This window comes from Lissotriton helveticus, chromosome 3_1, assembly GCF_964261635.1.
Source record: "Lissotriton helveticus chromosome 3_1, aLisHel1.1, whole genome shotgun sequence".
NCBI lineage: Eukaryota > Metazoa > Chordata > Amphibia > Caudata > Salamandridae > Lissotriton > Lissotriton helveticus.
Window position 1 is genome coordinate 1,673,728,021 of NC_136061.1, and position 12,943 is coordinate 1,673,740,963.

General features: G+C 41.3%; 1 protein-coding gene across 1 annotated transcript in view; it reads left to right on the forward strand.

Moving 5' to 3' along the window:
* THSD7B (thrombospondin type 1 domain containing 7B) overlaps positions 1 to 12,943 on the forward strand; it is a 1,994,218-nt gene that overhangs the window by 1,510,221 nt on the left and 471,054 nt on the right. The window lies entirely within an intron of this gene.

Sequence of the window (12,943 nt, forward strand, 5' to 3'; positions counted from 1 at the left end):
AAGATAGAATACAACTTTGCACGCATCTCTTTAAAATGTAGCTTTAGCTGCCAGATATTTTTACTGACAAATATATTTCCCTTCATTGCAAACATTTTTGCTGCAAGCAATAAACATAAAAGTGCTGCGCTGAGGAGTTTTACTGTTTCTTTGGCTAAAATCTGATACTTTTCTCCTTAAACCTCTTTCCCTGCCTTGTGCCTCTTCTCTGGATAAACAGTCACCTTTGGCTCTGCTGAGTAAGAGAAGATGTACAGGGCAAGATAATAACAAAGGACAGAGACATAAAGAGAAAAGTCAAGAGTGAGACCTCAAGTAGGGGAATAAAGTTGCAGAGAAAGAAGTAAGAAAGATATGTGATATAGGGAGAGAAGTAAATTATTTATTGAAAAAGGTGAGGTAGCTAGAAGGAAAGGCAAAGAGAGGTAGAAAATAGACGATGCAGACAGATAAAGAAAAGGTAGAGTAATAGGTGAGGTTTTCGATGGAGGTAGTGCGGTAGAGAAAGATAGAGATATAGAAAAGGAAATGCAGTGAGAGGAAGAGAATTACATTACTACAAGCGGAAAGAGTGAGTTAATATACGAAAAGGTGAATTAGTGAGAGATGAAGAGAAAAATTGTTAGAGGTCGACGGATATGAAGACTTTGGGTGCAACAGAGCTTCAAGGTAGAGGGAGCAAAATGAGAAGAGGTATAAAAAAACGGTCAGGCAAAGAGAGTAGTTGGGGAGGAGAGAAATGTAAATAGAGAGGTGAAGGGCAGAAGGAGAAATATGGAGTCGTGAAAAAAAGGAAGTTGATAGGCATATGAAAAATAGAGAAAGAGAGTTGAGGTTGATAGAGAGGTAGTCATAGTTGTGAAACAGAGGAGGAGGACAAGACAGTGTGGTAGGGCGATCTATAAAGGAGATAGATAGATAGTTGAAGTGGAGTGGAAATGGATAATGAGTTTCATAGACAGATATGCGCCTGAGTGTGTGAGCATGTGTGTTCAAGTGTGTGAGAGAGAGGGCGAGAGAGGGAGGGAGTTGAAGGTAGAGAAAAAGAGGCAGAGGGAGAGGAATAGAGGTAGCCAGAAAGGTGTCAAAGATTTAAAGGGGTGAATGAAAAGTAACAATGGTGGAGAGATGTATTGCACTAATGGTGATTTAAAGTGAAAGGTTAGGCAGTCAGAGATGGAGCAATCAGGTGGATACAAGTTGCGTCATGAAGGAGAAGTGAACTAGAAGGGGAAATTATATGGAGGTGTAAGATTGAGTGGTTGTGTAGGGAAATGACTGCGAGAGAGAGAAGTAGAGAAGAGAATGTAGTCGATGCATGGAGAGAGAGAAGGAGAGGTGAAGAACAAATAGAGTTGGAGTTGTGTGAGAAGTGAAGTATACGAAGGAAAAATACAGGAAGATCAGCTGGAGAAAAAGCAGTGAGGTACAGTTGGGGTGGAGAGGTACAGTGAGAGTTGTGATAAAGTCAATTGGAATGATAGATATAGACGTAGACAGAGATACTGACAGAGGCTAAGTCATGAGAGCACAGTAGAGAGAGAGAGGAAATAGAGTGAGGTAATTTGAAATACAGGTGAGGTAGAAAAAGGTTAGTTAAAGAAAGTTTAGAATGAGAAAAATATTGTAGTACATAGAGCTGTAGAGAAGGAGAGAGTGCAAAAGAGAGAGGGTATAGTAGAAGAAGTAAAGTGGACTGAGGAGAGGGGAAATAACACAGAAAGAACTATTTTAAATTCTTTTTGCCACAAACTGCCTGAGAGTGTGAAAAGGAAGGCAGGGTAGACCGTGCATGCACATGTAAAGCCAAATTCATTAGCAATTTGACCTGCTGCAAAGTGAAAAGTGAAGCAAACCAACTGAAAGTGTTGATTTAAGATGTACACATATAAGTAAATAAAACAAATTTCGTTGCGTGCACTGCATCCCCATATGCAAATTATTTTTAACTGAACTTTCCAGCTTTAAGTGTAGTTATGGCAACTGATATTTATTTAGAATGCATGTTTGGAAAAAAAAACATTATCTGGCATTATATAAAAGGAGAGAATATTCTGCGTAATATACCAACCATAAGTGCCATACAAAAAGTAATTCTATTGTAGAGTCTAAAATTATCTCAAAAACTGAGCGCACCAGTGCTAATGGAGATAAATAATGACTTACTGAACCAAATAAAATGTCAGATTTATTTCCAACGCCTTATACACCGAGGAGTTTTAGTTTCATCTCTGTTTGTAAGCCATCCTCATCAGGCTAACTTTTGAAAAGAAGTTTAGTGATAATCCTCCCCTGAGGTTTAATTAACTATCTGTCCATAATAATATTCCAAGCCTGTGAAAAACCTAACTCTTTTTTGGAGGATATGTGCGTTCACTAAATGTAATCATTCTAGCTATGTTTTTTAGCCAATTGAATACATGTAATATTGACTAATGTGGTGTCACATTGTACGTTAGCAGATTGTGTTAAAAGGTATATTGCACCGTTCAGTTACTAGTCTCTTTGTTGTAAGGTTTTAAGATAATCCAGTTGTTTAATGCATCTGATACACAGATATCAGTACTAAATACATGCTCTAGGACAGGATTTGTATTTTTTACTGTTGAATTTATTGTTCACTCATTCTTTCATAATAATGATCTTGGACAAAGTCCAGAGCACAAGAACACAATGCACCAGAATACAACAGTAAAATAAATGCAATATCCAGAAGACTCAAATGAAGAGTGTTCTAAAGAAGACTAAGGACCTGCTTTAGAATTTGACTGATGGGTTACTCGTCATGTTCCTGTCCGCCTTATTACAAGTGCATTGAGTTGTAATGCATTTGTATCTATTAAGCCTTTGATGGAGTGCCTGTCTCCCAAATTCTAAATCAGGTATTAAGACTCTTATTTAGAGATTGATAGAAAGAATACATACCCCACCCACATTAATACAAGTTTCAGAGGCTGTTACGCATTTGTAACAAGCTGTGTCGTAAATCGGCCATGTTTGTGACAGAATATCCTGTTCACTAAACCCTAAACAAGGCCCTAATTTTACCATAAATTAGAGTGCAAAAGACTAAGGAGGTCATTTAGTATGTAGACGAAAGGGCACCCTTTTGCCAAACTGCCGGTTCATCCACTCTATTCACTGTCAGTTGAACCATCATGTTTGAGCAGTCAACAACAACAGCAACGCAAACTTAACTGAGATCACCAAATGAAAGAGAGTGAGGATGGATGATTTTATTTTTAATATAACAATCTTTTACCATAAGTCACATAATTTAACGTGATCTTTAGACATTTTTCACATAGTGTACAGCATTCCCTTTCCTCGAATCAAGTTCCAAAGCAGTTACATTTTTTTAAAATACCCAATCTATAGCTTTAAAAAAACTGGGCTATTGGTTGACAGGGGTGAGAACCCTTCTCAAGTCACAACCACAGTCTTTTTGTGGAGAAACCACAATAGTCACGAAATTAACCGGTGCTTAACCCTCTGGTAGCTTGCCACAAAAGCAGTCGGGCTTAACTTAGACGCTATGTGTAAAGTGTTTATGCAGCACTAAAACAGTAATAAAGTGAGAACACAACACATGCAATTTAGAAAAAGTTTGTCAATTTTATTAAATAGAATTTTACCAGAATGACAAAAATCCAATCCGTAGAACTGGCGATATTGGATTAAAAAATTTAAGGTACATATAAAAGTAACTAAACAAAAAGCATTACTCGTGGTCATCTGGTCGTGCTGGACTGAACGAGGCAGGCCTCAAGCAGCAGGGCAGTCCGCTGGAGAGCAAGGCAGTTATTCTTCTGTACTACACAGGTCCGGGATTGTAATGAAGAGTTGGTCATACGGTCCAACATTTATACCTGGTTCAATAATTTGATGTAAGAGATCTTCCAGGTTTCCCCCCATCTGGATCTTAAAATGTACTTCCTTCCCCTATCTAAACTCCATGTGGTTTAGGGTGACAAAAGGCTGGCATCATGTCCATTGTGAGTGTGATGTATGCAGCCCTTTCAAATGCTAGTGGGGAACCAGCTCTGTCCCACCCATCCTACCAACTCATGGCTCCCATTTGTCTCACTGTCTGGGAGCAATACACCAAGTTCCCATTGCCAACTATTCATAGCCATTTGACCCAGGGCACGGGCAGCAGACACCAAATGGTTAAGACAAGTAAAGCCAACTTCCAAAAAGTGAAAAAAGAATACCCGGAAATGTATCTAGGTCGACCCAGTGCACTACTATTGCGTCACATTATAGTGTATAAAACATAATCACAACGTAATCTCAAAAGTATTCAGTATAATACAATATCACATCAGTAATCAAAACAGTTTTCCGTGGAATCTAAAAGTTCCAAATGAGTTCTTCGAAACCTGGAGTGAGTTGGCATCTGCTTTTATTCAGAATCCTCGCAGATAAAGTTAAAAAATTTACGAATAATACAGCTTGTATTCAGCATGCAGTACCAAACTTCATGAGTCCCAATGCATTTTGGACTTTTAACATAAGCCCTTCATCAGGGAAATCTGTAAATATTCGACTGACATTCTGACTCAAAAGAACTAAGAGAATGAAAATAAAAGTAAAAAGAATGGCAAAGAGCACTGCCTACATAAATCCATGCTCAATAGTATCAGCAATTCCACGAATCTCTAATGCACCCTTGAAGATCAAATCAGAGTGAATCCAGCCACCAAACAAAATTCTAAAACCAAACTCCGAAGGTGACCAGTGAGGTAAAAAAAACAAGTGAGTTCAAAGAAGGATCAGTCAATTCTATATATATCCGCAATACTGCGTAAGAATTTATACCTGAAGGCTAAAGTGTAGACACACATTGCCAAAGACCGCGAACAGCGGACACAACTCGAATACTGCCAAAACAACCACAAAGACCAATTACTCATCGTGTTCCCAAAAGCAAGCACTAAATGTTGCCAAATCAGTGTACAACCTTCTTACCTCTAACACAGTGTATTACCGCCATCTTGCTTGAAGAAAAATGATATATGAGCACCTACAAACAAAGTCAGCAGAAGATATTGAAAATGAATGCTCTGCTGTTATACCATACAGCGGAGATGGTAATGAGTGAATTAAAACAAAATCAGAAAAGAAATGAAAAGGAACTCACCACCCTACGTGAAACGCCTGTCTGTAACAACCTCTCCACTCACGCCGGCTACTAGTGACACGTCCTTCCTTTGGCGCCATTAATGTATGTTTCCACCGGAGTGAAACATAAACATAGAAATGGGACTGGGAACACACACAAATATGTAGTCCGAGAATCGGCAAAAGCAAAGCAAAGCAAGCCGCCTAATGCCTTAAAAGCACAACTACACGTAAAAAAAGTACAAGATTAGTGAATGACTCACACAAAAACTGAATGCTATTAATCACAAAAATAATGTGATGCCGTGAGCACGTAAAAAATGTGACATAATAGTGACCTAAACTCTGACTTCACCACTAAAGAGGAATTTAAATTAAATTTTTTAAACCAAACATGACATTTCTATCCATTCACAATCAAACGCTAGCCCGTATTTAATGTAATAAGGAGACCCACTGTTATCGAATGGCCTCACAGTAGTGAAAAATGTATTTGGAATTTTACTGTTTTGGTAATGCTGCATTCAGAATGTTGGCATTTTCCTGGAAAAAGTCTGTAGTAGCTTTTTCAGCTGGCAACATGCTGGCCTCCTGCAAGGAGGTGTCAATGGCGCTTAGGAAAAGGAACAAAAGGACCTTGGCTTGGAGGAGGTGTGACCTCATCCTGTCAGGATGTCCTCTGGGTGTGTTTCCACTAACTGCATAGGTTCAATGGGGCATTCCCTGTCACAGCCAGGTCCTGGCGGCACATTAGTAATTCAGAGAAGGTGAAAGTGGGTGTTAGCTCTAGGGAAAATAATACCCCTTCACACCCCACAATCACTTCTATATTTTTGAAATCTATAATTCTCACCTTAAATTCAATATTCTTGACCACGGTATTGTTGCTGTAAATATTTCTCTGTCACAATATTTAAAACTCAATATTTGTGTAAGATGACATTTCCAATTCGATATTTTGACTGAATACCGTCCATTGGAATTGAGGAGAGATGAGGTATTTTCAGTTTAATTGCATAGACTAATGCTCATTTGCGTATAGTCCGCATAGTAAATTGAGGTAATACCATAAGATTCTATAATCTCTGCTAGAGGAGCAACATATAAATTAAATAGCGTGGGGATAAGGGGCGAGCCCTGCGGCACTCTGAATTCATGGGACAAAATATTGAATTGCTTATCTTCTCCTATTACTTGAAAAGTGAGCTTATCAAGTAAAGATGTAAGCCATTTCAGGGATATGCCTCCAATGCACCCTTCAACTATCCTTTTTATCAATGTGTGTTGATATACCGTGTAGAATGCTGCACTAAGATCAAGTGAGATTGGAGCCACATTACCACCCATGTCATAAATTGTCCTCAATTCTTCAGTGGCAGCTAGGATAGCAGTCTCTCTATTGCTCCCTGTCCTGAATACTGTTTGGGTGGACTGGAAGATGCTGTTGGACTCTAGGCATGAGGGAAGATGCTTATTACAATTTTTCCAATATTTTACTTGGACCAGGTAGAAGGGATATTGGGCAATAATTCTCGCACTATAATGACAAGGGTCAGCCATCATTTTTTCAAAAGTGGTCTACCAATGGCATGTATTCATGTAAATGGCACTTAACCCAATTTTAAAGACTTATTAAACATATTGGTCAAGATTTTAATGACTGGCGCTCCTCCCTTAGCCATGATATCAGGAGCTACCAGATCCTGAGGGGAGCCTGATTTGTGAGAGGACAGAAAGTATCATCTCCGGGAAATTGCTCAACTTTTTATTTCACTGTTCTAAGGGTATGATATTATCCTCTTCATCTCCAAGGGTATGAAGGATAGTATTGACTTTCTCTAAAAAGAAATTGCCCATTTGATTGCAGCGTGCATCTAGGAAGGGCTGACCTGACCTGATTTCATGTAGGTGGGGTGCCTTTAACTATTTACCCGGTTGTATAGTTCTCTAACATATTTTGGAGCACTCTGTATTTTGTTAGCAAAATAATTGGCTCTTACTTCCCTGATAGCATAGTGATAGTTCTTAACTGCTTTTTTGTAGTTACTTTTCTAATCGTTTCATAGTATTTTCTCCATAACCTTTCTGCTCATTTAGAGACTTTTTTTTAATTCATGATACTCCTTAGAGAACCATGGTACTTTTCTTCCTGTGTAAGTAGAATTTTGTTGTTTTAAAGGTACCAGGAGTTTAGCAGCATCAAAAATCCACATTCTGAAACTTTTGTTTCTATCGGGTACAAGGTCCAGACATTACAGGGGTTGCATTGGATAGAATATTTTCCCATTCTTCTGTAATCATCTTTGACCACTTTTGGCATAGTCGAGGATTGGTCTGTACTTCTATTGTATGGCTAACCTTGGTTAGCTGAAACTGAATCATGTTATAATCCAACCAGATCATTTCTACAGGGTTTCAAATGTTCAGGTCATGTACATTAGAAAAAATGAGATTGAGTGAATACCCTTGATTATGAGTGGCGCCGTTAACGCGCCGTATTAGTTGGACCGCCTCCAGGTCCATTAACAAATTGTTAGTCATTTCGCAGTTCTTATTACCCCAGTGAACTTTAAGATCTCCTAATACTGAGAAGTTCGATGTGTGAGACTATATCCTGCCACAATATCTGGGAGCGCTTGTATAATTTGTCGAGGTGGTCCTGGCGGCACATTAGTAATTCAGAGAAGGTGAAAGTGGGTGTTAACTCTAGGGAAAATAGTACCCCTTCACACCCCACAAATGGTTTTGGGTTCGTTTTAATTTTCATTCCTTCTTTGTGTAAAATGGCAACCATTCCTCCTCTCTTACCTTCTTCTCTATCCCTTCTGGTGATGGAATATCCTGGGGGGAGTGTCATGCCTATGTCGGATATGAAGTCTTCCTGAAGCCAAATCCATGAGGAACATAGCATCTGGATTTTCTTCCTCTATAAACATAAATAGATCTAAGCAATGTTTGGATTAAGGCTGGGCTGTTAACTCTGCTCCACCAGCGAAGTTTGCGGAGTTTTAGAAATTGAGAAGATTTCCAAAAATCTGCAGTCGCAGCAGAGCAGAGTTTACCGTTGTTGCTGAGAGACTTACCTTCCTCCCAAATTGGTGTCCTGCTCCTGCTGCTGGAACCACTCAGCTTCCCCTGTCCTGGTCTATTAACAGGAAGAACTGCAGTGTGCATGGTGTACTGCTTGAAGGCATGCCTGACCCTATCATGGGATTTCATAGTGTCAGGAATGCCTTCACGCATTACGCCATGCACACTGCAGTTCTTCCTGTAAAGTGAACCAAAGCAGCGGAAGTCGAGTGGAGTCAGCAGCAGGACAGGACACTAATTTGGTAGGAAGGTAAGTCCCCCAGCCAGCAGGCCTTACTATGTGGGAGAGGGGGCGAGGGGCTGGAGGTTTAGCAAGGGGGTGCGGGAGGGACAGGGGGGCAAGGTGTAACTCCGCCAGGCCATGGAAATTCACAGAATTTCATAGAGTTTTGCAGTAACTCTGTGAAATTCTGCAGAGTACCACTACGCAAGCTTCATCCAGGATTAGTTTGGATAGGGATCTACAATTGAGTAAATACATCTGCCAGCGAGAATCTTTACATTTCTCCAATGGGAGTGAATCATTAATCACTGAGTGGTGGAGTCCTGTTGGGATCCCTTTACGATCCTCACATCCCATTCCTTCAATCTCAGGGTTAAGTTTGTGCATGCAAGTCTTACCTTCTAATGAACTAAATGCATGCAACTAAGTAGGTAATCCTTTTTCCCTTGGCTCAAAACTAGCTGAGGTCCTGGGCCCTAGTGCCGGCTGAGCCTTGGCGGGCACAGACGGGCTTGCTTTTGGCACCTCAGGTGCGCCTGCGGTGTGCCCCTGGTGCACATCCACACCCCGGTGCTCATTAAGTAGACGGGCCGGGCATATCATGCAGGGAGGTAGAACAACACCTAGTGTGCCAATCAAGATGGCGTCTTATAGTGGCAAACGGGTGAGGCACTAAACCCAGCCAAACCTGCTGCCTAACAAAGTAGGACTAGATATTTTTCCCTAGCAAAACTCACATCAATATCCCCTTCAGCAAATATTGTTCCCAAAAACAGAGTCCTCTACAGTGAGACAAAGTGCAGCTGCAAGTACATAGGATCAAAGTATTAACATATTAAAAGCCATTTTAGAATGTTCTACACAGTAAGCCTATAAAATAACTAATGTTACAGCAAACAAATGATGGACAGAATGCTGACAATGCAAACATTCTCCCCCAGTCAAAAGATCTGGGTTAAATCCATCATTCTTTTGCCCACTACGCCACCCCAGTTTGGAACCAGCCATTTGCAAATCAGTCTTGACCATGTGCCCCATGGGAACAGTCCAGACCAAACTGGCAGGCCAGGTCCTCCCTGGACCGGAAACAAGCATCCTGGGACCGGTTTCAGGGTATGTCACCCTTCATCAGCCAGGCTAGCTTGAATCCAGTGGCACAGTGAGCAAGGGACCCATGTCCGGGCATACCCATCCCACTTAGGGTGAATAGTGTTACAGCAAACAAATGATGGACGGAATGCTGACAGTGCGAACATTCTCCCCAGTCAAAAGATCTAGGTTAAATCCATTGTTATTTTGCCCACTACGCCACCCCAGTTTGGACCCAGTCATATTCAATTCAGTCTTGACCCTGTGCCCCATGGGAACAGTTCAGACCGAATGGCCAGACCAGGTCCTCCCTGGACTGGAAACAAGCATCCTGGGACCATTTTCAGGGTATGTCACCCTTCATCAGCCAGGCTAGCTTGAATCCAGTGGCACAGTGAGCAAGGGACCCACGTCTGGGCATACCCATACCACTTAGGGTGAATAGTGTTACAGTAAACAAATGGTGGACGGAATGCTAACAATGCAAACATTTTCCCCCAGTCAAAAGAGCTGGGTTAAATCCATTATTCTTTTGCCCACTACGCCACCCCAGGTTGGACCCAGCCATGCATGTATGACATTGTTCTGCATTCTGTCCATCAACTGTTGTTTTTGCATTGGTCACCCCAAGTGGGACGTGTATGCCCAGATGTGGGTTCTGTGCTTTCCATTCGACTGGAATCAAGCTATCCTGGCTGAAGAGAGGTGAAACCCCAAAACCGGTCCTAGGATGCGTGTTTGCAGTCCAGGGAGAACCTGGCTTGGCAGTTTGGGCTAGACTGTTCCCATGAAGATTGATTGGCATATGGATGGGTTCAAACTGGAATGGGATGGTGAGCAAATAAAACGATGGATTTAGGCCCAGATCTCTGTACAGGGGTGAATGTATGACATTGTTCTGCATTCTGTCCATCAACTGTTGTTTTTGCATTTGTCACCCCAAGTGGGACGGGTATGCCCAGATGTGGGTCCCGTGCTCTCCATGCCACTGGAATCAAGCTATTCTGGATGAAGAGGGGTGAAACTCTGAAACCGGTCCTAGGATGCTTGTTTCCAGTCCAGGGAGAACCTGGCTTGGCAGTTTGGGTTGGACTGTTCCCATTATGTACAGGGTCAAGACTGATTTGCATATGGCTGGGTTCAAACTGGAATGGCATGAGGAGAAAAAAATGATGGCTTTAGGCCCAGATCGCTGTACTGGGGTGAATGTATGACATTGTTCTGCATTCTGTCCATCAACTGTTGTTTTTGCATTTGTCACCCCGAGTGGGACGGGTATGCCCAGAAGTGGGTCCCGTGATCTCCATGCCACTGGAATCAAGCTATTCTGGCTGAAGAGGGGTGAAACCCCGAAACCGGTCCTAGGATGCTTGTTTCCAGTCCAGGGAGAACCTGGCTTGGCAGTTCGGGCTGGACTATTTCCATGAGGCACAGGGTCAAGACTGATTTGCATATGGCTGGGTTCAAACTGGAAAGGCATGGTGAGCAAAAAAACGATAGATTTAGGCATAGATCTCTGTACTGGGGTGAATGTATGACATTGTTCTGCATTCTGTCAATCAACTGTTGTTTTTGCATTTGTAAAAGAACTAAGGCAATGAGTGAGCTAAGTCAGCAACAGTTACCTGTGTTTAGCTTTGTGGCTGCACCCCAGTGCTCATTAAGTAGCCGGGCCGATGGTGCAGGAAGGTAGAACAATAACTAGCGCCAGTTGAAATGGACTTCACAGTAAGGTGACTGAAAGTCTAACTAAGAAATGGTAAAAGAGGAAGAGTTGAAGCCAGGCGGGGTAACTTCACTCTTCTTAGTGTCACAGGTGTGTTAAAGTGAGGTCCGCTACACATGCTAAGACCTCACACATATGTTTTTCACTGATTTCTTTCAAATCACAGCATTGCTGACTAAGCAGTTCTTAATTTGCACTTAATATAAAAATAAGCCATAAATTCGAAAACTTATATCCCCTTCTTACTACATGAACATCTAGAGAAATATATGTTAGTGTTGCATGATATAATTACTACAAATCCTTATATTTACAGATACATTTGGATGCAACAATGTGAGATTGCATTCAAATCCACTACATGTGGGCCTGGTATGGTTTTGATAACTATGACGACCAGCAATTTCACCTTGCACCAGCAGCGAAAACAGATTTTCTTGACTATCAGTGAGTTCGTAAAATATGTAAAGCAAATAACTATATACTTTTCAGCCATGTTGTCTCACACCTATGCAGTGGGAGAACCTATTGAGTGCGTATGTGTTCACAGGCCCCCTAGGACTGAGGGTGAATATGTTGGCCTGCTTTTCCTATCCTAATATTATATATATATTTAATGTAGTCTCTGTGATTATGCCTATGCTGTAATACATTAAGCATTTTAATATAAGATACGTGATCAGATTACTGATCTCTTTTTTTTTTGTCCTCATCTCACCAATAAGCTTCTGCGGATCTTATGAAGCCAGTATCTTGATCTGTGGGCCCCCTGCTTACCGCACTTGTATAGGTCGCCCGACCGGTCCTGTTTGTGTGGGAGCTTGGTGTAATCGTAGGACTAACTATATTAATCTCAAGTTACGTTCCCATCTCGTACTGATCTTAACAAACAAAGTGCATGAGATCAAAATAAGATCAGAGAATACTGTTGATCATCAAAATATGAATAAGAAGCACATTCTGATCAGGAAGCACTGTTGGACCCAGTTCAACACAACTAATCACATCCTGCATTGTTAAAAGTAAAAAGTAAACTAATACAAGCATTGAATTGCTGAAACAAATTATTTGATTACATGTAATATCCCCAGTAAAATTCATAATGAGCACACTTCAACTTACATGTTTTCCACTAAACAATATTCATGAAGTATTTAAAAAATATGTTTTATAAGTGCTACTGTAATAAATATCCACCTGACACAATTATAGGTCAGTAGTAGAAGTAGTCTGATAACGAAGGCTACTATTCTGGTGAATATATATACCATATTGCACACGAATGACAATAGAAAATCAATTCAGAGGAACTTAAATTAGTACTCATGTTTGAAACCAAGGTATCCACTCAGCCAGCTGCGGCCCGTGGAGGTAGTTCGGGTGGGGCAGAAAGGCGGGTCGGGGGAGGGGCAGGGTGGGGGGGTGCTAAAACCCGGAATATGGAAAACTGGAGGTAAGTAAACAATTAAATTGATAAAACTAATTTCGTAGCGCGCGCTGCATCGCATTTTGTGATGCAGGGCGTGCTACGAAATTTGTTTTATTTATTAAATTGTTTACTTGCCTCCAATTATCCATATTCCAGTTTTTAGCACCCCCCCCCACCCTGCCCCTCGCCCGCCCCGCCTTTCTGCCCCACAAGTAACTCCCTCCACGGGCCGCGGCTGGCTGAGTGGATACCTTGGTTTCAA